Below are 23371 nucleotides of genomic sequence, written 5' to 3'. Positions count from 1 at the left end.
GTTTCATTCAATATATTCAAAGGTTCACTCAATATATTCAGATTTTCATTTAATATATTCAAATATTAATTTCCTGAACGGCATGCCATAGTGTGGGTGTGTGTGTGTGTGTGTATATACGTGTATGTGTATACATATATATTCAATAGTATTATCACTTACATTATTAACTTATACTAACTTTTAGTTATTCATAGCAGTGCAAGTGATTAAATTATATCCTTAGACCTATCATTGTAACACAGCTCAATTAGATATTACTCCCAGGACCTTCCAAGCACTTTGATGATTGTAAGCACTTTATCATGACACGGTTGCACTTTTGTACTGTCTGAATCTGTATTATTATCTATTGTACTGTAAACTGACTGCTGCTATTTTATAACATGCTTTTGTTTTTATTTTTTGTATTTTTTGTACCAGGGAACATCTATATATGGGACAGCGGATGGAAATTAGCCTGTGGCTACAATCCGGCTTGTTTACGATTTTGTTTCGTTCATGAACTTGCATTGTCCCACTTTAAATAAATTGAATTGAATTGAATTGAATTGAATGCAGTGTCCACATCCACAAGCCAAACACACACAGACTTACAAACAGCTCCTACACTGTTTATTGATTTTTTAAAATCAAATTTCTGTCTCTTCTGTCTCTGTCTCTAAGTCCCTCAGTTATGTTAATGACTAAACTTACTGTTACTGTTTTTTTGTGTGAAATCTTATCCCATATTGATGGATCAACACCCACTGTAAAAATAATGAGAAAACTGGAATGAAAGAAACTAGAACAGACCTACACATGAGCTGCTTCCCCCCCAGTGACGTCCTGGTGCAAACTGTCAGTCAAATGACAAACACAGATTATGAAAGGAGGAGCTGCCATAAAAGTTTGTTTAATGTGACACTGACTAATGTTGATGTTCATTATGTTATTTATTTTATTTGTATTCATTTCATTTATGTATTTATTTATTTATTATTTACATTCCACAATGGTTGTGTAGAAGTTTTTATAATTCTTATTCAGATTTTTTTAGCGTTGGTAGTTGTACTTGAATTTGAATTGTTCATTGTGGATGTATGTTTATGCCTATCCAACTAAGTCCAACAAACACTGAACTGCTTAACATGTAATGAATTAATATTAAAGCTGCAAGTGTGTTATGTTGTGTCAGCTGCTGCAAGTTGAAATACAGGAATATTCTGTCTTTCCCCTAAACCTGAACTATTACACTTGCTTGATTTTCAGTTAGTAGGCCTTATAAACAAATGATCCTGGGACAACGAGGAGTTTTGGAAAAGCGGAGCGTTTTCACACTACATTTATGAGCCTCCGCGCGCACCGTAAAATTCTTTGACCGGCGCAAGACAGACTCATGTTTTCATTCATCAATAATTGAAGTCAGAGGTTCAAAGACGTTCAGTTACCGTCGTAGTTCCGACCATAAACGGCCATTCAGCTGCGTTATTCTCATTAAGGAAACGCTGGTCGGCTCGACCAGCATTCCCGCCACCACTAATAACAACAAATAACGATAGAGACAGAACGATATATTTATCGAAAATGGGCCCATTAACAAGTGTGGGTAGCGGAGATTCATCCACATTAACGTGAGACTTTTTTATAACCGAATAGAAACTCCTTGTTGTCCCTTTAAGAGGCTCCTCATTGAGCTCCACATTTATCCACATGACCACCCTCTGTCAGGTCTTTATGCAAACTCATGAATCTTCCTCATGACACAGTTATAAAGACATGTGACTGTCAGTGGAGGTTAAAGAGGAACAGAAGCTCACGTCTCTTCAGTTTCACCATCAACCATGTTTTCTGTAGCTCTGTTGCTGCTGTTGGCAGCTGGATCCTGTGAGTCTCTCTTGATTTGGCAATATTTCCTCTTTTGTTGTACAACTTAATTTATAACATAACATTTTCTTTTATTAACAGGTGTGAAGTGTGAACAGTTGACACAGCCAGCCTCTGTGACTGTGCAGCCAGGTCAACGTCTGACCATCACCTGTCAGGTCTCTTATTCTCTTGGCTACTACACAGCTTGGATCAGACAACCTGCAGGGAAAGGACTGGAGTGGATTGGATGGAAAAACACTGGAGGCTCTAACTACAAAGATTCACTGAAGAACAAATTCAGTATTGACTTAGACTCTTCCAGCAACACAGTGACTCTAAATGGACAGAATCTACAGCCTGAAGACACTGCTGTGTATTACTGTGCCAGAGACCCACAGTAACACAAACCATCAGTAGAGTTGAACAAAAACCCCTCAGTGACTGAACAGTTGTAACATGAAGCCACCAGAGGAGGAGCCCTCACACCACTAATGATTTCATACCAGCTCATTGCTGAAGAGAAAAACAGCCCTTGAGCATATTTAGTGATGAATGAACATTTTAAGTAAATACACGTGATCTTAGTTGATTTAGATCTAACTACAGTACAATAACATTTTGAAATGATAAATGCATCTGGCAGCACCACCCATGAAAATCTCCACCAATTTGACCTAAGTTCACTGCAGTGAACCAATCAACCAATCAGGGAGTCAAATGAACACGCATTCTTGCAGAGACAACAACTGTTTGCATTACAGCACTTAGCTACTTAAGCCACTGTCAGTGAGAAGCTTACCAACAACATAGAAAGTTAACAATGCTAACATGAAAGGTGTGCTGATACTGTATGTGCTTGTCACTGATGGTGTACTGTATGTCTGGGGAACTTAATGATGAAGGGCAACAAACTTAATTAAATAAATGTGCAAAAGGGACTCTACTCATGCAATCACTCATGCACTGTCAACAGTCATTCTTAATTTACATTGTTTACTGTTTCATTCTCTCTCCTCCCTGTGAGGAGGAGTCAATGCAAAACTCAGATGTCTTCCACCTCTACTTATGTGACTGCAGAGAGGATGACAGAGAACAGTGGACACACAGTTTAACATGATGGACTATAGGACAGGACTGCTGCTGTTAACTCTCTGCTGGACAGGTCAAGAGACTCACACAATTCAACATACTTATTTTTATTATCTGTCAGTCTCCTTCGGTTTATATTTTTTATATTCTCATACAGGTGTTGATGGTCAGACTCTGACAGAATCTGAACCAGCTGTTAAAAGACCTGGAGAATCTCACAGACTGACCTGTACAACATCTGGATTCACATTCAGTGACTACTGGATGGTCTGGGTCAGACAGGCTCCTGGAAAAGGACTGGAGTGGATTGCGAGTGTTTTTAACAGTCAAAACATTGCACATTCTCAGTCAGTCCTAAAGACTCTGCTGTTTATTATTGTGCTCGAGACTCACAGTGACTGAAATCTGTTGAGCAGCTGTACAAAATCCTACAGATCTTTATTGTACTGGTGGATGCTGAATAATAATGTTTTGTCCATTTCATATTTAGTTGTTTCTTTTTACTGAAACTTTTAAACTGGGCAGGGAGAAGGATCACTATACCATTATCAACCACCAGCACAGCAGCATTAAAGACTGGGTAACCATTCAGTATTTTCTTCTTAACATATTAATTAGGTCTTAAATAGGCCTATGTCCCTCAAAACATGTAAAAAGTATTTTTGCCGTTCATAATTTCCTTGAGCTAGTTCAGAGACCGTGTTTCACCATCTCTCTGTTCAAGATTTAAGGGGCGGGTCTAAATCACGTAACACCGCCCTTTTTTCACGCAATGCAAATGGATGAAACACGCTGACCAGGAACGAGATGTAAACGGGAACAGCAGTTTTCACACTACATTTACCATGAGCCTCCGTGCGCTCTGTGAAATTCTTGGACGGGTGCAAGACGGACGTCTTGTCAAGAATGTTTTCATTCATCAAGAATGAAAGTCAGAGGTTCGAAGACAATACCGTCATAGTTCGGACCATAAACGGCGATTCGGCAGTGTTATTCCCCTGACCCACCGAGCAGCGTCCGGGAAAGCGAAAGTAAGGAAACGTTGGTCGGCTCGCCCAGCATTTCTAATAATAATAACAAAATAACGATAGAGACAAAATGATATATTTATCGAAAATGGACCCATTAACAAGTGTGGGTAACGTAGATTCATCCACATTAAAGGTTGAATATGTAGAATATTTATTAAAAGCTATATTTTTTCAAAAATAATACATCCACGGGGCCTTTAGAGGGGTACAGAATGAAAGTATTGCTTTTCCACAAAAAATTTTTTTTTAGTCTGAATTATTATTTTTAATTTTTCTGACGGGCTCGACAACTTTTCGTTCTCCGCTGTTTTCCTGCCTCCTCCCGGTCGTATGCGTTTGTTTCCAACCAAGCCTTTTCAATAATCAATCGGTGGATCAATGGATTATCATATACATGTTAGGATGGGTGTATTTGTGTAGTCTTATCTGTCATAAACACGTTTATCGTCGCGGACTTTCGGTGCCACGGAGCTCCTTTTTTTTTTTTTTTTCCAACTTGACGAGAGCAGTGACAGCGGAGGCTCTGAGCAGCAGCGGTGTGGAAGGCAGAGAGCCTCCACTCTCCCTGTAACAAGCTACAAGTCATTTACTATGCTGTTAATGACGGTAAAAATGAAACATAAGGTAAATATCCTGCTTAGTCCTCCTCCTCTGCTGTCCTCTGATCAGAGCGGAGTCCCTAGCAATGGCCCGTTTTACCTAGCAACGGTCTGGCAATCGACTGCTGGAATTCTTTTTCTGTTGTTGTTCTTGTAATTCTACATAGTCAACCTTTAATATGAGACTTTTTTATAACCAAATACAAACTCCTCGTTGTCCCTTTAACCTGTTGCAGCTGGATGACTGATGCTGCTGACTGTTTAGACACCGGTTTATCAGCTGTGCCAGTGTTGAGGACTCGGGTGTGTGGTGGAGTGTGTTTGAGGTCACTTTCCCGTCTTTATTTCATGACGACGTATACATGTTTAGGTTGTGTATCAGAGACGTTCAGTAAAGCCTAGTTCTCCAGCAATGGGGCGTGGTTTCTTTGCCTGCAGCAAACACACCCCCACTGTCCTGAGGCAGAGAATGCTGCTCAGTTATTGACAACTTTGATGCAGAATTTTAGGTAACACTTTACAATAAGGGTCCCTTAACTAACATTAGTTAGTACATTGTTAAAGGGATAGTTCACCCAAAATTGAAATTTCACTCATTATCTACTCTATGTGAGACAGTGAGACAGTCGGTATCCATTTGCAACCGTTATATGGACATGCACTGCTATGCCGAGACCCCCCTGTAACTCAGAGAAGCCACGGATAACTCTGAAACTTCTCCCAGCCCTTAGTCGACATGAGGGTGAGTAGATAATGAGTGAAATTTCAATTTTGGGTGAACTATCCCTTTAAGAATTAATTAACTGTTTACAAATATATTAGTAATCATTATTATGTATTATAGGATTAGGAAACACATTAATCAATGTAGCCCATTAGTAAGCAGATAATTAATGTTTATGACTCAAAGTAAGTTAAAGTTGAATAGTGTAATTAGTTATCATTATGTATGCATTACTCAGCATTAATTAACACATTAGTTTATATAATAATGCTTAACAATGTACTAACTAACGTTAATTAAGGGACCCTTATTGTAAAGTGTTACCAAATTTTATATACTTAACGACTTTTTTAGTCCTTCAAATTTGATGGAGTGGTTAATAATATGTTTTCCTGTGGTATTATAAACTTAAAACACATATTTATTCTTGGTTTACCCGGTCTTTTACGCATAGTGAACTAAATTTTTTGCTTAAAGGGATAGTTCAACATTTTGGCAAATTGGCCCATTGCCATAATCGCTATAGTCATAGCTGTAGGTTCATTACCTTTAATTGTAGGTGTAACCTATTTTCAGTACGGCGGAGCGCAGCAGCAGGCTGCTCAGAGCTACACTATGGAGGTTAATGGAATTTCTTGGTTTCCCTCATTAAACTCATCAAATTCAACATCCCAAAACTCCACAGCGCTTTTGTAGACAAGTTGTGACCTGCACAACCACCACGCTATGAGATAATGACGGGACGATACGAAACGGAGCCGTTTTCGAGGTAAATTCATACAAAACCGCTGATGCGCGTTGCGTTCAGGGACAGTTTTTCAGCAAGCAGTCTCCGTATTTACCCTGTATTTACCTCGAAAACAGCTCCATTTCGTATCGTCCCGTCATTATCTCATAGCGTGGTGGTTGTGCAGGTCACAACTTGTCTACAAAAGCGCTGTGGAGTTTTGGGATGTTGAATTTGATGAGTTTAATGAGGGAAACCAAGAAATTCCATTAGCCTCCATAGCGTAGCTCTGAGCAGCCAGCTGCTGCGCTCCGCCGTACTGAAAATAGCTTACACCTACAATTAAAGGTAATGAACCTACTGCTATGACTATAGCGATTATGGCAATGGGCCAATTTGCCAAAATGTTGAACTATCCCTTTAAATTAGACATAATGCTTTTTAAAATATTCACAATATATTAATGTAAGACAAAACAAGAGCTTTCTAACCTTCAGTTCTTCAAATCTCCATTATTTACATGCCCAAACTTTCATTAAGAAAAGGAAAAAGAGGAGACAGACTTTTCGTCATTATTATGGTACTGTGACAAATGACAATGACAACAGTGGTGGTACTTCTCTGGAGCAGTGAGTGGCTTATACTCTGGATCGATTTAAAGCAGATATCAGCTTCACGGCCGTTTCGGCTAATGCTGCGTTCAAGGCAGGCTTTTGAAACCGTAAGTTACAGCTTCAAGTCACAACTACGACTTGGTAGCGTTCCAGGTAACCCGTAGCTCGTGTTTTTACCATCCTGTTGTCTGTGAAAGTTCCCTATAACGGCCACTCGTAACTTCCGACCCGTGAACTCGTACCAGATCGAACTGGTATGACTTCACAGGAAGGAAAAACACAAAGTACGAGTTTCTTTGAACGCACCATGAGTTAGCAGCCCCCGCCCTTGTCAGGCATCAATTGGTCCTCGTGCTACGTCACCACATTCACGCGCATCCCTTGGCTGCACACACAGCCCTTCATGCCGTTCTCTCTCCTCATTGGATAACACTTGTATCCCACAAGGAAAATTTTCTCCTCGGGTTACAGCAGAGCAGAGTGACGGAGAGACTCGTGTTTAGGCTGAAATACTTCATGTAAGTGATTGCTGACGGAAAATAGGACTATTTAGGACTTATATTAACAAAAACATTCCACTGATATCTGCTTTAATATTGTAACATAATGAAAAGTAAAAAGCTTGAACCTTGTGTTCTTGATTGTAACTCATGCAAGGTTTTACTGTGCATCTTGAATCTGCTAGTTTAAAATCTGCTTACATGCAGGTCAAAGCAGATCCAACTGTCCTCTAGGTTCATTCTGGGAGTGGTGGTGAATTTAGACAAAAATCCCACACACTAAAAATGTGCTTGCACTTCCATCTACTGGTTTCTATGTGTATTGTCCCCAGTCTATGAAGTGCAACACTACAGTGTTCTGCAGCAACCCAGCTGTGCAGCCACGGGTGCAATAAACCGGTGCATTTCAGCCCACAGAGGTCAGTGCAACAAAGTTTTTCTCTCATGCAAGATTCATTTACATCAGTATATTAATAAGCTTTGTTGCACTAGTGGCATGGAGGCAGATCTGGCTCTCCTTTTTTAGAAGATCTGCATCATCAAGCTTAAAAAAATGTAAATAATTGTCAAGGCAAGTTTATTTGTACAGCCCATTTTTACAAACAGTCTGTCTCAAAGGGATTTACATGACATCATAACAACATTCTCTGCCCTTAGACCATCACATTGACTGAGGAAAAACTCCAAGAAAACCATTTTAACAGGGAAAAACAGGAGATGCCTCAGAGTGAGGAACAGAGGAGGGTTCCTTCAACCAGGACAGGCAGACGTGCAATAGATGTTGTGTACAGAAACTAAACAGTTTACATCATGGAATATGGGAAAACACTAACAGTAGAACTGCTTTCTTAAAATGTATCAAATAGAGATCTCATTTGTTTTCCTGAACAAGTGTGGGGTTGGTGAAATGTGGTGAGGTTTGGGGAAGTGCCTGTGTCACTGTGGTTTATTGCCGAGGTTGCAACATTGTGTTATACAGCATCGAAAAAACCTTACTGTAAAAACTTGTCTGTTTATCTCCTGTAATCATAAAACAAGCAAAGCTCCCTGTGCATGGTGAGATAAGTGTCAGAGGAAAAATTTGGATCTGCCAAATTACAGTTTTTAGTTAGTGAAATAGCAGCAATGAGTGTGATAAGACAGGAAAACAGTAAGTCAGGAAATAGAAATCTTGTTTTTGACAGAACAGTGATGTATGAAACATGACAGCAGCTCTGAATTGTTACTTTATGAATTTTTGTTTGACATATTTTCTGAGACCCTACTGGTGGCGCTTTATACACCGACAAGTTTTTTCAATATTCTGAAGCCCCCTGAATGTAGGTATGTAATATGTATTTAAAATTTTATTTTTCATTCTACTGTTCATGATTGTTTTAACAAAGACTCTCGAAACAGTTTGAAGAGAGAAAAGTATTTTGTTAATCTGTGCCAAATTAAATGCACAGCAGTATTTTTTTTTCAGGTAGGCTGTAAAGTAATATAATATCAGTTGATGCATTAAAAATATAAAATGATGATATTTACTCAGTCATTATTCAATTCATATTTTAGCTCAAGTAAAAGTAGCGACAGCTGTGGCACTGCAGTATAGCGTAAGACTAGTCTAATTGTGACATTGGTTTTTGTATTGGGGGATATCACTGTGTCCTGGGGTGGGGCCACAGTGATACACACAACTACAAAAACCTATCAAGGGGCAAATGTGTTTATACTAGGGAGATGTATGTAAATACTCGTTACAATGCTAAAAAGTTATTATCCTGTTATTATTAGACAGTTAGCCCGAAACATCCAACATGATTTCCTTTATCATAACATACAAATTATGAATGCCTACTACTTAAAATAATTAATAGTTGTTGTTGTTTTGTTTGTTTGTTTGTTTGTTTGATTTCCCCCTTATACATAATTTAAGTGTTTAAGTAATATTACAGAAGCAATTCACATTTTTCTCCAATTTTGTCTTAGTGAATTAATACATATTTCAAAATCCTGCAAGAAGCTCCCGCCTAAAAGCAACGTTTACAAATTCCATCCCAGACTAATAGTAGCTACTCCACCTCAGAGTGTTATTCAGAACATGTTAGGGCAATCTGAGGTAAAATTTGAGAATAAATGCCCTGTAAATTTTGAATTTTGTACCCTCTCCCTCTAACTCCACCTTAGTGGTAGGTTTTCCTTTTCTGCAGGCTAATATTAAAATTATGTTGATGTCTTGGTCAGCATTGGCAGTATATTTCTAGAACATGATGGACCAGACAACCAGTTTCTTAGGGTCAACATTGCTCTGTAATAACACACTATTTCCTTTTGATATCAATCTGAAATTGCATGGAACATCATTTAAATGTATAAGATTTTAGGGTTTATATTTTTCGAAACCCGCAGGTGGTACACTATTAGTCTGAGGTGAAATAGTTTTGTAATAACTTTAATAATCAATAAGAATTTACAGGAAGCACAGTTAAAATAAGAAAAATTAGAGGCCTTTTACTTTTAAATTCTACATCAACGAATTGCTAATTCATTTTAGAAGGTTGACTTTAATGTGAAATCAGTCCTTGCTCTTACTGTAAGAAAAAAATATATATATATATATATATATATATATATATATATATATATATATATATATATATATATATATATATATATATATAGACTGTATATGCTACACATAGAACAAATATTATTTGTTATAACTATCTCAGTCAATAACATTTCCAAAACATATTTTTGAAATCGTTTATACACATGACAACCCCTTTGTGTTAGTTCACCCAATAAAAATTCATAGTAAAAGAAAAGTAAAAGGAACTTCTACTGTAGAGCTTTTGAAGTAATTTGGAAAAAACAAAAAAAAACACTTAAATTTCATTAATAGCATCTGTGTGTCAGTGTCAGTGAGTAGGGCGGAGTATTTGTACAGGGATATACCATAGTGTACTATTACGGCCACAGTGAAACATCCTATGACAAAAACCTCAGTCTGCTGAGGAGCAAATGCTGTGTATGGTGCTGATAGAGAAAAAAAAGTCAGGCCTATGTTAAACTCTTCTCACAAAAAGCAAGCCGCCATGTAAAAATAGAAAGGTGATCAGCAGTGGAAAAAAGGGGGGAATTGCTTTTACTTTATTTAAAAAAAAAAAAAAAACATAAACTTGGAAAACATGGTCATCACAACCACTCACAAAAGCTTATTTCCTCTCATACTATGTAATAATAGATGGATTATGTTTTAAAAGTGAGTTAACTTAAAGGGACTTTGTGTAACTTCTCCATATTCACGAAAAGCGATTATTTCCTTCAAAAGTATGTTTTTCATTAATCAGTAATCACCCCCATCAACAAACTGAAGTGTTCCGGTAAGCTCTGAATTTGCCATTCATATCACTCATATATACATCGAGCGGGTAAGCTCGGTGCTGGCTGCCATGTCGTGTCGGCATGTTTTTACGTTCAGTGGCAGCATGATGGTAGGAAACCACGGAAACTCACCGGAGACACCGGAGCTGTCGGCTCAGGTCGAGGTGGCGTCTGTGAATAGTTACTGCATTGCAGTGAGGAGGAATGGACTCCCAGCAACGCTAGATGAGAGTAATTCTTACACAATGTACCTTTAAAATGTGATGCACCCACAATGTGAATTTGAACTGAGGGCAAAAAGAAAAGAAATGAAAACGTGTACATTCTGGGCTTCTGAACAACATCAACATCCTTACTGGTCACTATTTATGTAATTAGGAGGAAACAATCTTCACCACCACAGGTGCTTCCACAGCCCGTTGTGGTAAGCCAGGAGAAGCCACAGGCCCAACCCGACCGGGGGGGAAAACCCCAGGCTCCGGTTAGGTGAGGTAGCAGGGGGTGTGTTCTACCCAGTGGAGGTGGTGCAGCCACTGGGAATCTGGCACTGGACACACCTGCAGCCCATCAGGTAATCAGGGGAGAAGATTTACTCCCTGCTCTCCCACTCAATCTGGCTGCTCTTCGACCAGGAGGAACGACAGGCAACAGACGTCAGACAGCCAGGAGCCAGAGACGTGGGACCGTCACCCCCGATGGCCTGTACCACTACACCGTGTTGCCCTTTGGAGTACACGGAACCCCCGCCACCTTCCAACGGATGATGGACCAGGTACTCCGACCCCATCGTGAGTATGCAGCCGCTTATATAGACGACATCATAATCCACAGCACAGACTGGACCGCCCATGGCCACCTGCGGGCAGTCCTGAAAGCTCTGCGACAAGCCGGCCTGACAGCCAACCCAAAGAAATGCCGATTGGGGCTAGAGGAGGCCGAGTACCTGGGATACACCATCGGCAGGGGTAATGTGAGACCCCAACTCCGGAAGGTGGAGGCGATTACCACCTGGCCCCGGCCGATGACCAAGCGACAGGTAAAGATGTTCCTGGGTCTGGTTGGCTATTATCAATGTTTTATCCCACACTTTGCTACGATTGCAGCCCCTCTGCATGAGATGACGAATAAGAACCACCCTCACCGGGCCTCCTGGAGTGCTGAAGCAGAGGAAGCCTTCGCCACCCTTCAGAAGGCCCTGTGCACGGAGCCCGTGCTGGGTGCCCCAAACTTCAACAAACCTTTCATTGTGCACGCTGATGCTTCAGGAACAGGGGTCGGAGCGGTCCTCTCACAGATCAGAGGAGGGGAGGAACACCCGGTGACCTACATCAGTCGTAAGTTGCAAAAACATGAACAGAACTACTCCACCATAGAAAAGGAATGTCTAGCTATCAAATGGGCTTTGACCAAGCTGCGGTATTACCTCCTCGGCCGACACTTCACCCTGGTAATAGACCACGCACCACTCAAATGGTTATCAACGGCCAAGGACACCAACGCACGGGTCACAAGGTGGTTCTTGGAATTGCAGAACTTTAATTTCTCTGTTGAACACAGGTCGGGCAGGGCCCACGGAAATGCGGATGCCCTATCCAGAAGAGAGGACTGCTTGTTTGTTGACGCTCCTACCCCCGGCTTGGAGGTGGTGGGGGGGGGGGGTATGTGGCAAGCCAGGAGAAGCCACAGGCCCAACCCGACCGGGGTGAAACCCCAGGCTCCGGTTAGGTGAGGTAGCAGGGGGTGTGTTCTACCCAGTGGAGGTGGTGCAGCCACTGGGAATCTGGCACTGGACACACCTGCAGCCCATCAGGTAATCAGGGGAGAAGATTTAGGGGGCTTTCACACCTACCTCGTTTGGTCCGGACTTTCGGACTTTCCAGATAGTTCGGATCAAATTGACAGGTGTGAAAGCTCCCCCGGACCACGGTCCGGACTATAGACCGAGTCTTTGGTCCAGCCTCAGGAGGTGGTCTCGGTCCGGACTATCCTGGACCAAGGTCCGCTGCTGCGTAGTGTGAAAGCATTTTTTTGGAAGGTTCGAACTATCAGACCAAATACAGGAAGTCACGTCAGATTCGCTCGTGCCGAAAAAAGTAAATAAACAGGGGAAAAAAGGCCGGCAACACTTGGGGAGAGGAGGAGATCATATTATATCCAGATTTGGTCAGAGGGATGGGTATAGGCTACACTTGTAAACGTTTACACGGAATTAAACAGTAGAGTGTTTAATATAAATCCCCAAACGATACATGCATTTTTTTATATAGCCTATTTTTTTTATACATTGACCCGAATTTTTTCCGCCGAAAAAAGTCTGAAAAAGACGGATATTTATCAGCGGGTGACACCAAACAACGTCTGCCCCAGCAAGTCAGAGCTTTTATTTCTCTCACACTCACACACACAAGTGACCTGGAGAGATGCAGCCGCATTTGACAGGAGGATCACGCGTGTGTGCGCATAGCGTGTGTGTCCTCCACTACACAAAACAGCTGATCGCTGCCGCTCTCATCAATGAGAGCATTTTCGCCGCTGCACAACCCTCTTTTTTTCTCTCCTTTCATCAGCTCTAAACTCACTCTTCTGCACCGCGATTACAAACCACAGCGTGCTTTGCAGCAGTAGGCTATATTTTTCTTTTTTTAAACATATTTTTATTTTATTTTTTTTCAGAGCACTTTCTATGCGCTAACGTCAGACGCACGCTCATCCGTCATGACGTCGGTAGATCCTTTAGTCCGCTGTCATAATAGCAGTGTGAAAGCAAACTTTACTGGACTACTGTATATGGAAACAATGTAACAAAAAAAAAATTAAGTCCGGACCTTGGTCCGGACTATTAGGTGTGAAAGCGCCCTTACTCCCTGCTCTCCCACTCAATCTGGCTGCTCTTCGACCAGGAGGAACGACAGGCAACAGACGTCAGACAGCCAGGAGCCAGAGACGTGGGACTGTTTGAGTAGCCCTTGGACCCCGTGGCAAGTAACTCATGCCTCACCTCTCTCCCTCTCTATGCCCTATCCAGGAGCCTGTTTTGTTGGAGACCCAGGACTGAAACCTGAGGACAAACGCCCCAGCCGGGAAGAAACCTTAGTTTACCTTTAGCCCTGTGCCCTTCCCCCTCCCTTTAACTTGTCTATTAAAGACTTTTTGATTTTGCCTTATCTGTCTTGGATCCTATTTTATGTGAATCTTGTTGCATTCTCCCCTGGGTTGCCACACCGTAAACAAACCCAAACTTTAGACTTTGAGACAAAGGCTCAGACACCAACATTAATACATCACACAAAGGTAGACCAGAGAATCTATGGCATGTCTTGTCTTGTCTTGGTGTGTTCACACCAAACGCGATAGAGGCGATGAACTTCAAAAGTTCCCATTCAAAATCACTGTAAATGCAATGAATGAAATTATAATTTTTCAAGCAACATCGCGTGACACTGTGCTGCAACATCCAATAAGCATTGATATCCAACCACGTCACCAACGTAGCTACGCAGGATGCACATTTCAAAACATGGAGAAGAAGATCATTGTGGCTGTGTGTGCGGTTTCCCGAAGCTCAACGACACTACGTCATACTTTTACTGCGATCACAATAACAATCATGAACGCAGACACGCCGACATTTGGGTTTCTGATTCAAATAGTTGGAGGTGGGTTGCGTCATTGCGCGATTTAAGTGATGATCAAAAATGTGACAAATGTGATCAAGCGACGCAATACTTGTGTTACGGGCGATGAACACCACAAGTTTCCATTCAAAATCAATGTACTAAATGACGCAATGACACGCAATGTTGCATCGGGCGACGGGTTTCTGGCAATAAGCGTGACGCAATGAAGCGTCCATCGCCTCATCATTTGAAGTTGAAAATTTGGAACTTTTCAAGCGACATTGTGTGCTGCTGTGCCGCGACATCCAATCAGCATTGATATCCAACCAGGTCACTGATGTAGTTAAAATACACAATCCAACAACTCCAAAACGCTCTTGTGGACAAGTTGTGACCTGCACATTCACCACGCTATGAGATAATAACGGAACGTTACGAGACAGAGTTGTTTTTGAGGCAAATGCAGAGACTGCTTGCCGAAAAACTCGGGTTTAACATTAATTGACCTAGAAAAATACTCATAGCGTGGTAAATGTGCAGGTCACAACTTGTCCACGAGAGTGTTTTGTAGTTGCTGGATTGTGTATTTGATGAGTTTGATGAGGGAAACCAAGAAATCCCATTAGCCTCCGTAGCGTAGCTCTGAGCAGCTTGCGGCTCTGCTCCACCGTTCTAAAAATAGCTTGCACCTACAATTAAAGGTAACAAACCTACTCCTAAAACTATAGGGATTATGGCAATGGGCCAATTTGCCAAAATGTTGAACTATCCCTTTAAGAAAAGCAGTCAGTTTGTTACAACCCTACCCCCAATGTCCACATACTCTGCTCAGAGTAACTGGAGATGTGAGATGATGACAGGAGCTAAGATGACAACAGTGTGTTTATCTTTATCCATGACATCCTGTTAGCTTTAGAACCCTCTGACTAATGAAGTTTAGTGAAAGTTCAGACAGGAATCTCTTTAAGCACACCTCAAAGCCCTTTCCCTGTTTTCCCGCTGTCCTTCTCGCTTATTCTCATAATTCAACCAATCACAGCCTGCCATCCTCTTTCTCTTCCACCAATCAGTCATTAGCGTCAAATTTAAAAGTTCTCTCTCTCTCTCCTGTCATCCAGCCGTCATTTCAGCAAACTCTCAGCCCACCTCCACCCCTGGACCACCTCCATCAAGATACAGACCGTCTTAATCTGGATCTTCAACCGAGAAGGCGACTTTAAGCTTCCCTACCACCACCAGTGTCTAGGCCCGGGGGGAATATAACTTCTTCAGATGCAAGCTTCTCATACCAGATCAGTTTACTCAGCTGGTCTACACCCCGTGGTCTCAGCGCCAAAGTTTATTTTGTTCACAATGGCCCTCATTTATCAAACTTGCGTACACCAAAAAAATGGGTGTACACCAAATTCACCGCAAGGATCGGCATTTATTAATCTGAGCATGAGCGTACGGTACGCACAAATCTCACGCCAGCTCTGACCAGGTGTACGCACATTTGGAACCAGCGTAGAACATGCAGGAAAGAGTGCTGCTGTGTCAGAATGATTATTAAACCATAGTCTAATAAAGCAGCGATGTGGACCACATGTTGTTGTTTATATTGATAAAAAGTAGCCAAAAAAAAAAACGATACCACCAAGTCCGTGTTGAAAATTAAACTCGACTTTTATTTTGAGCAACTGAGATGAATTAAAAACCACGACCTGACAGATGCTCGTTAATCAGCTGTGTAAACAGAAACAGTCAATGACAGACAGACAGACAGACAGACCTGTTATTGTTAGATCATCAGAGCATGACCGGACGGCTCCTCAGTCTCTCTCTCTGCCGGACACCGGAGCCGCGGTGGAGGGGGGGGCTCCGCTACCTGTCCAGGTGCAGCTGATCTCCGCGGCGGAGTGTTTTTTTTTCTTTTTTTCCCCCGTCACCGGGACCTGTCAGCGGGACATCGGGCCGGTGTTTCACATCCCTCCATCAGCCGAACCATGCCAGCGGTGCTGATGGTCATAAAGTAGCGTTCGCAGCAGTAATATGCCTATGATTTCTCCTCAGTCACTTGTGTTTGGTAAACTGCAGGAGCATTTCATGAGATCGCTGGCTTTCCTGACGTGGTCGGTGACACGTGCGTCTGCAGCCTCCATCCACCAGGATGACGCTTATCAATCACTAAAACTATCAATCTATCAATGTCCAGATAGCCTATTTAATGTTGCCGCCCTCTCCCTGTTCAACGCGGTAATGTCAGTAAAGTCTCTTCTTGGCCGTCTTCCGTGTCTCCATGTGGTAAAAGGGGCAGGGCGACGCCTCTGAAGCAGGAATATATCGGGGCGTGACATTTAAATGACGCTTGTTTCAGCCGCCGGATTTATCAACACCACGCCGGTTCTACGCCGAAATCAGCAGCGTACACACTTTTAGTAAATCACACGTGACACTTGGCGTACACTGATATTTACACCAGATCCTGCGCAAGTTTGATAAATGAGGGCCAATAAATGTAATTTCATCTTCATCTTCAAACCTGGCTCTCTTGTTATAAAAGGTCTGTCCTGATTGAAATGACTTGTGGCCTGTGTCAGCGAGTGTAACTAATGATTGAAACAAGGGCGTAGAATTGGGTAGGGACGCTAGGGACACGTCCCTACCAATATTCAGCCGCTGTGTCCGCTGTCCGTAGTGTTTAGTCAAATCATTATGGCACACAAAGGGTTAACACTAGAACCGCCGACATTCCAACACCCCCTAGAACCGCCGAGGGGGTCATTTTTACCCCCCCGCCTCCACTCCGTCATCAATCACAAGGATGTCCTTTTTTTTAAGCAGTAAAGTTGTTCATTTTCATCATTTCTTTTAAATAATAAGTAGTGCTTGATAAAAATACCTTTAAATTTTGAATCTATGGGGAGAGTTATTAGGGCCACGGGCAATCGCACCGGGCACTGATCCCTACAGCTATGAAATAGCTGCAGGGACCAGTGCCCTTATTGTGTGGATTTTTTCCTAGTTATTAGTGTGACTGCTGAAGCAGTCACACTATTGTTCTTCTGTTTGGCCATTTTCTTCCGCCTTTTTACGGTCTTCTTCTAGTCCTTCATACTTTGTGCTATTTCAACAATTCATATATCAAAACGTGCAGCTTTTTTTGAACTTTATTGGCATTACTTTTCTCTTTTTAACTATTTATACTTTTTCAAATATTTAACCTTTTCTGATTTTTTTCAGCTTTATAATGGGTGTGTATTGCGTCTAACGAGCAGAGCCAGAGTGGTGTCAGAGTGGAGAGTGGCAAAAAAACATTCTAGAGTTTTTCTGGCTAAACTGTCAGCACGGCCACAAATTAAACTCTAGACAAATTATTTTCTCCAGTTTTGTAGCCACACTTGTCTTCTGGCTAAAATTCTGGTCAAAAATGCAAAGAGACTTAGATAATAATTTAAAATATTTTTTAAATGCAGCCAGGGAGCTCTCTGCTCTCATTAAGCTCAATGCATTTTTTTCACAGCAGCAGGAGAAGGAGCTCAACTTTGTAACTTGCTGTTAAAGCAATACTTACCTTTCTGGAACTTTTGCACATTTCTTTGTCTAAGTTAAAATGCTATTAATAATCTGATGATACATTAAAATGTAAGAGAAACCCAACAGGGTTAAAAACTCATAATTTTTTCATTCTCATATAATTCTGAGAAAAGTCTGACCAATAATATTATTCGGTCCGATAAATAAGATTTGACGAGCGACCGAACCTACTTAATATGTAATCACTTTGTGCACCGCTCTCCTCCTCTCCCCCCTCCCGACCAGGAAGAACGCTTATTGACAGAGCAGAGTAGCAGGACACAGAGAGCAGAGGAGACTAGAGTCACAACACACACTAGAAAGAAGGTTTTTGGAAATAAATCGTTTTTTAAAAGACCAATAACTGCAGCCGCAGCTGGTCGTGGAGTTTCATGTCTGATATTGTAACGTTATAGTGAGCAGCAGCCCCGAGTCAGAGCGATAGATATACGTAAACACAGGAAGTCATGTGTCTATAAAGCATCCAGTGCTAACGGCTAGGCTACTGTTAGCTCCCTTAGCTCTGTGAGTTCTCAGCGGTCCGGACCCGGTTGAACTCCGGACCGGCGCGGCTTGACTCGGCTCGGTCTGGATTTATTTTCGGCCTGAACCAGCGCATCAGGTGGCGCTGGTCCGGCCGGCAGCCCGGCTCGTTGAGAACTGTAATCTGTAACAATCACTTCCCCTGCGTCTCCAGTAGCAGTAGGCTAACAACAGTTTATTATAAAACTCATCAGTCATCATCACTGAGTCCGTTTATACGGTTTAAAACTCCGGTGTTGTGTTTGTTTGTGTTGTTCCTGTTTCACTCGCGTTCCTGTTCTGTTTACCGTTGCCATGCCAACGCATGCAGCAGGGAGGGAGGGGGCTCGTGGAGATGCGGCAGGAGTGAGAGGTGGGTGGGACTTGTGAGGGAGGTGGAGCTGTTGATTTTCAAATGTTTGTGCTGTGCTGAGTGAAATGCCAGATCGGTAAGTATTGCTTTAAGTGCTTTTTAATTCATTTTAATTCACCAAAAAATAGTCACAGGTCACAAAAAAGTCCTCTCCTTACTTGGTGTGGCTAATCTATACTCATTTCTTTTTATTTTAAGCATCATTGAAAAATCTCACATTCATCAAAGTCTCAATCTCTCTTCTTCACAACTCCACTGTAGTGTAGGGGTTAGGGTGGCTGCTTGCCAACCCTAAGGTCACTGGTTCGAATCCAAGGGAAGAACTCTTGTTATGTTGAATTCTGCTCTCCTCCCCCGCCTTCAATTGGTTACAGGTGTTTGTTATCTCCTTGATTACTCATACCAGTTTGCAGCACATCATCACATAAAATGAATGACAACAGTCTTGAAAGCAGTGAGCTCTCTGTAGCCGAGTGGCAGAGTAAAGGTTTAGTGATCATATGGTCATGGGTTCAATTCCTGCCTCGGTCATTTCACATCATTGCTTGACTTTTGATTCCAATTATTCAGCTGTCATTGGACAGTCTTTGATTCCTCATAGTATAAAGCTCATTGTAACTCAGGTTCTCTGTGGCCATATGGTTAGTGTGTTAGGTGTTGTGCTATTTCAACAATTCATATATCAAAACGTGCAGCTTTTTTTGAACTTTATCGACATTACTTTTCTCTTTTTAACTATTTATCTCTGCTCTCATTCAGCCCAATGCTGAGTGTTCTCCACAACTCTGTCTGTAGCCTAGTGGTTAGCTTGCTGGTCTGGGGACCTGAAGGTTGCTGGTTCAAATCTTGCCTCAACAACAATTATAGTGAATTATTTTCCCAGTTGTCCTCTGTTGACTTCTGATAACTTGCTTCATGTTGAAACTGCTGCTCTCAGCCTGAAATTCACAGAAATTTTCATTCTAAGTCATTCAAGCTTGACTCTCAAGCTTTCTTGATGTTGACAGTGTGCAGATCATTAACAGACAACAGTCTCTGCAACTGTGTGTGCACTGTGACCTAGAGGCAGAGTGGAAGTCTAATGACCATGAGGTTGTGGGTTTGATTCCGACCTTGGTCAAACATTTGTATGGTGATCACTGCTTGCACTATTTGCTAATTCTGCAACAGCGTTCAGTTGCTGTCAGCAGTCACACCATTTCCATTCTTGGAAATGCTTTTTCTAGTTTTCTTTCTTCATCTTCCGGACGGTTTTCGATTCGCTACTAGTCCTGCAACTCGAAGAGTTGCAGGCCAAAATTATATATCAAAACGTGCGGCTTGATCGGGATCGGTGGGCTATTACTTTTCTCAACAGTGTACGAATTTTTCGCGACGTAAGTCGCGAAAAACTACGCAAAATTTTGCATGTAAGTCAATGGGACGGGCGAAAAAAAAAGAGCGAAAAAGACCAATCATTGGAGTTTAACAAACGTCTACTGCTCAGGCATACTTTCACCTAGAGACTCCATTTAAACTTTAAACAGTAGACACAAGTCTTGTGTATTGTTGTATTACTCCACGTTTTGATAGGTCATATAGTTTTTGATCAATCCCTGATCAATGACCATGATCATTTTTGGAGAAATTATGAGATTATAATGGGTGTGTATTGCACGGAATGTTCGTGTCAGAGTGCGTGACATCATCGGTTAGAGTGGGAGAGATGCCAGAAAAACTCCAGATTTTTTCTCTTTCCAAACTCGGCCCGGCCACAATTTACACTCTACACACATAATTTTTTCAGAATTTGTAAGACAAACTTGTTATCTCTCTTATCATCTGCTCAAAATATCAGAGAGACTTACAGAATTTAAACTCTGAGCCTCTAAGTGCGGCCACGTCTGTCTCTGCTCCTCATTGACTCCAATACAAATATTTTCTGAGAGAAGCAGAACGGCCTGATGTTTTAAAACTGCCAGCGTCGCCAAATTATTTACTGTAGAAACACCAAATCGTACCAAAAGTTTCAGTAAGTCCTTAGAGCAACGTTGATCTGTGTTTTGTTCTGATAGGAGTTACCGTTTTCTCACACTGAGCCAAAATGTGAGACCGGTGCAGAGGCAGAAAATGGCTCTTTTTCTCCACGTTTCTGTCTGTCTCAGCCTGCGGGGCCCCTATCGCCGTGGTAACCTCTTTGATCCTCAGGCCAGAGCTCGTTAACTTCATAAACAATCCACCTGGCGCTCGTTTAAATGTTTATAAACACAGACACAGCTAAATCAGACTGACACAGGATGCAGCTACTAACTAACTATGTGTCAAGTCAGTCACACACACACACACACAGACTCTAGAGCCAGCTTCATGTGATTACAGTCACACACACACACACACACACACCCACACACACACACCTTCATGTGAATAAAACACAGTTAACGTGCAACAGAATTTAAACTTAAACCATGATTTAATCTGGTTTTAAAGTTAAACCTTGTTGGTGTCAAATGCGTCAAATGCCTCTGGTGGGAGCAGCTGATAGAGTCCCCCCCAGCTGAAAGCAGCCCACCCCACCAGCCAGAGGGTCCAGGACCATAGGGACTGCAGTGGAGGAAGGCTGCCTTAACACCCTGCACAATGGCACCCAGTACACAGAAGTTAGACAGGACCAGTCAGCCCATCACCTGGTCCGTTCAACAAATCAGTTTATGCTACTGTGATTTATGTAGCCTAGTTAAATACTACAGTAATCATCATAGTGTATTGGCAGGAAAGACCATTTAAATCTGTATCAAATATCGATTAATGAATTAATCGATAATTTGCATGTTGGTCTTGGTTAAGTACCACCTTGAAAAAAAAAACAATGTTTTGTTGCTTAAGCTATTCAGTCATTCAGTGGTATACTAAAATCCATGTGAAAAAAATGCTTCTCACTGTTCTCAGGTCAAATATTTATATGCGATTAAAATGCATTTAATTGCGATTAATTAATTACAAAGCCTCTAATTAATTAGATTAATTGTTTTAATTGAGTCCTGGCCCTATTACACAAGACACACACACACACACACACACACACACACACACACACACACACACACACACAGTTAACCTAATGTGATTACAGCTCCTCCATATCAGTGCTTATAGAAAGATGATCATGTGTCTGTCTGATCAGCTCTGTCTTGACCTTAAGATCGTGGGTTTGATTCCCATGTCGACAGAGATGGCACAACCGGCAGTAGCCCCGTGGGCCTTTCAAAATTTCCCGAGAGGAAATTTTCTAGTTAATTTTACAGTTGCTTTAGCCTAGACTATTTCGTTATGAATCGAAAAAATACATCGTCAAAAATACATTTCGTCGTTTTTTCTCTCCCTCTTCCTCTCTCTGTCTCACACACACACACACACACACACACACACACACACAGACACACACAAACAAACTTACGTGTATGGTTTGACTGAGGCGCTTTCCGTGGTTCTGCAGTTTCAGTAGCAACACAAACGCTGCACACACGCGCGTCGTCTCTACATTCGGGCCGATACGGAACACTACAGAACACTGTCCACACGCTGCCTGTCCACAGGCACTTCATGCACATTGTTGAGATTTTGTTTTTAGTTTTAACACCACATCTCCTCCTTTTCTCTTCATGCATGGTCAGCAGGATAGGCAGGCTACTTGTCAAACGGCGTGTAATAGCCGTTGCTAAGCAACCGGACAGCGGCGTGAATGTTGATCACGGCACTAAACAGCTGTTTCTATTAGGGGTAAAAATTACCCCCTCGGCGGTTCTAGGTATAAATGGTCATATTTTTTTAAATTTTTATCCCACAGACTTCAAAATTCACTAGATGATTAATGAACCCATTTTAGGAAAAGTCATGAACTGAGAGAAGTGGAGGTTTTGTTTTAACAGAGTTACACATATTTAAAAACACCAAGGGGGTAAAAATGACCCCTTGGCGGTTCTAGTGTTAACAGTCGGTCTCTGCTAGAAGTCCCGCCTCTAACCTGAATATCGATCTCCGATTGGCTCTGCCATTTCTCGCTAACGTACATGTGATTGGCTGTCCCCGCTGTCACTCCGTCTGCTTGTAAAAGTTACCTGCTCGTTGGTCGGACGGACAGGAGGTCACGGGGCTTCAATCTGCAACCGCGAATGTTGTCAACATGTTCATCATGTTCGACATTTGTTCTGCCTGGGTCACGTTAGCTAGACGGATTTTAACATCAGTGGTGTCATTTACATGAACATTTGTGTTTGTGTCTGTCTGTCTGTCTGTCTGTCTGTCTGTCTGTCTGTCTGTCTGTTTGCATGCGTGCGTGTGTGCGTGCGTGTGTGCTCTGCCTGTGGGTCTGTGCTTGGTAATAAGGATGTCAAAGAAAAGGAAAATGGACTCAAGACACTTCTTTATAGACTTAAGACACTTCTTTATAGGTCAAAGTGTAAGTTACTTCAAGGGTATCTAACTGTAGAGCCTCAACAATACAGATAATGAATAAAAGCCAGTATTTAATGGCAGACAGATAGGCTTTTTTTTCTTCTTTTTAAGTTATTTACTTTTTACTAGCTTATTATTTCCATATATCCTTTGTGTGAAAGGGAGCAAAAATAAAGAGCATTGGTCGGGAAAATAGGCCTACAAAAAACAAAAAAACCCTCAGATTCCAGATGCTCATGTAATTTTTATACATCCATATTTTGGGGGAATAAATTACACATAAGTGTGTGAAAGTAAAAATTTCCTCAGGCAATAACTGCACCATCAAAATCTATTGTATCCCTAATGTATCTGTTCATATGTCATGCA

General features: G+C 41.8%; 1 gene segment (V, D, J or C); it reads left to right on the top strand.

Annotated features, from left to right (window-relative positions):
- Positions 1-1823: 1823 nt before the first annotated feature.
- The window catches only part of LOC310990210 (immunoglobulin mu heavy chain-like), a 107394-nt gene continuing 85846 nt past the window's right edge, over positions 1824-23371 (top strand). Inside the window, exons 1-2 of the C gene segment in view lie at positions 1824-1866; positions 1948-2229.

Source organism: Trachurus trachurus (genome assembly GCF_905171665.1).
Source record: "Trachurus trachurus genome assembly, chromosome: 8".
In the NCBI taxonomy this organism is placed as follows: domain Eukaryota; kingdom Metazoa; phylum Chordata; class Actinopteri; order Carangiformes; family Carangidae; genus Trachurus; species Trachurus trachurus.
This window is presented reverse-complemented; position numbering and strand designations above follow the sequence as displayed.